Source organism: Montipora foliosa, chromosome 9 (assembly GCF_036669935.1).
Source record: "Montipora foliosa isolate CH-2021 chromosome 9, ASM3666993v2, whole genome shotgun sequence".
NCBI classification, from domain to species: Eukaryota; Metazoa; Cnidaria; class Anthozoa; order Scleractinia; family Acroporidae; genus Montipora; species Montipora foliosa.
Window position 1 is genome coordinate 22,492,645 of NC_090877.1, and position 2,500 is coordinate 22,495,144.

General features: G+C 37.5%; 1 protein-coding gene and 1 pseudogene across 1 annotated transcript in view; both read left to right on the forward strand.

Moving 5' to 3' along the window:
* The window catches only part of LOC137970389 (uncharacterized), a 3,713-nt pseudogene extending 3,140 nt beyond the window's left edge, over nt 1–573 (forward strand).
* Nucleotides 1–2,500, forward strand: part of LOC137970585 (adenylosuccinate lyase-like) — a 68,389-nt gene that overhangs the window by 41,326 nt on the left and 24,563 nt on the right. The window lies entirely within an intron of this gene.

The following is a 2,500-nucleotide window of genomic DNA, read 5'->3' on the forward strand; positions in this document are numbered from 1 at the left end:
AGCTTCGCGCATGGAGCTAGAGATCTATTGGAAAGACTGACCATCGTTGTTCGCGATTATTTGTGGTACCTTATTTATAAGAAGTTTAAACAATGTGATTTAGGGACCACACTGAATGCAGATCGATTTCGCACACCACGGAGCATGCGTTTTGTTGCCGACATGAGTATTCAGATGACTTTGGGTGAGTTGACATCACTGATAGCAGCCGTTGGCTTCATCCAGCTTTAGTACAATTTCATGTACAGTGACCATTCCTCTTCGAACATGCACTTCGTAACCCAGTTCTTTGTTCGTGCCTCAATTGCTTTGAGCATTGATTTCTTTTTTAATACGTTCTCCTTGTGGCTGCAAATGTTTTACTTAAATATAGCAGTCGTGCAAGTCTGGAGAAAGAAATGGCAAAAGCACATGCTCATTGGCTTGATTATTACAACTGTAACGTTGTGCTACTACACGACTCATTTGTTTGCTGTTGTAGAGGACAAAAGCACTCCAAAAACTAAGGGACAGGATTCCAGTTGCGCGAGACCTTTTGCTAAATTTCGTTTAATGCTGGAGTCAGATCGTTAGCTAACTATTCAGACGGAGTTTTTAACTATTTTGGTTGAGCACGGGTTTTCCGGGGGTGAGATGTCATGGGGGCTGGACCGACTAACACTCAGGGACTTACAATCAATGGCAAATGTCTTGGGACACTAACCCTTTGAAGTTTGTCTTCTTAGGCCTACTCTGGGACCTTAACTCGCCGCGAGATTGTGCGAGCTAAGGCGAGTTAAGGCGAGATAAGGAAAAATTGAGCTTGCCTATCAGTTGCGAGTTTGTGCAAGTTAAGGCGAGTTAAGGGAAAATGATCAACCTAATGTTGAGGTGATCAGGGTTAAAACATATAATATGCTTTAGTAACATACATATAAAGATGCCTTGCAATCTTTGTATGCCTTGTGAGGAGCTCCGAAGTTGACTGCAGCCAAATCTTATTTAAACTCAGTAATTTTTTTTCCTACAACAGTACTGTAATTGGACAAGTTGAATATGGAGTCCTGGACCTGGTTGTTCAAACGTTGGATATCGCTATTCAATGGATAAATCACTATACAGCAGATAAGTATTGGCGAAACTAATTGCATTATCCACTGGATAGAGATTGGTCCGTTGGATAGCACTATCCAGCCTTTGAATAACCGAGGCCTGTTCTTTATTAATTATATAACATTCAGACACCAAACTATACCATTTGGTGGCTGTATGATACTACTACTAATAAATATGGTCATCATCATATGTTATTTACTATAGCTGCATAAATATTTGTCAGAATAATAAATTAGTGAAAAACGAAACTAATATAAATAAACAATAATGAATAGATGAGAAAATGCTATTGTAGTATAAACACAGTACAGGTAGGATATTTCATTTTACTAAATTTTTAAATTCAATAACACTATGTTTTAATTAGACAGGGGAACATAATAGGTATCACATGACATGGCATGAATTGTTATCATTGCTAACTCCAGAATTAAAAAAAAAAAAGGTTTTTTACAGTCTGTGTCAATGTTCTTCAAACAAAGATCTAGTATTAAAAAACGGGGAAGCTGACGAATTACATCTCAAATGAAGAAATGTTTATGACACAATCAATTTTACTAAAACGGAATGAAATTTCTTTCTCCTTTAAAGTTATAAGACTTATCTTTAAGTTTCCCTTGGAATCCAGCCCAATTGTTTGGTTTCATTGCCAGAAACGAAAACACCAATTGCCTTTTCGTTCCCTCGGGATAAATCCATTTTAATCTCTTGCAAATGGAGATTGATGCTTTTACGCAAAGACAGCAGTTACTGTATTTTAGAAACTCCCTCCTTAAACTTGGACAATCCTGTGAGAGACATCTTGATTTTAATATCATTCTCAGACTAGCAAAACAGTAAAAAGTAAATGCATAGCTGGAAATAACAGTCGGTCAGCGGACATTGTCCGAGCAAATTTTGAAAATGTTCGGCCAATTTCACATTATGATCAGACACGATGACCGAACATGTCACCAGCACATCTTGAGTTCTCTTCTGCAAGGTGTTGTCAGTCAATAAATTATGTCCAGTCCAATTTGTCAAATGTCCGACCAAACGGAAGATTTGAAAGGACATGTGTCCTCTGAATAAAGAAAAATAGGCCTTATCACGGTTTTCGACGCCATCTTGACGGGTAGGCTAAGCGGTCAGAAATTACAGTGTTTTTATGGGAATCCGATAGCAAATAACTTCTTCCAAAATTGAATTTTACACAATTTGTGAATCAAAACGTTAAAATACTAGGTAGAAGATTGTATTCACCAAGTATGAAGGATGCAGCTTTCCTATAAGCCGCTGAGTTATTTTTTTTAATTTTCCATACATTTGTCTTTAATTTTTTTTCCCGCGAACCGCGTCTAGACGTTTGTCTACCCAGCCAAATTTACAGACAAATGTGGGGAAAATTCAAAAAATTAACTGAGCG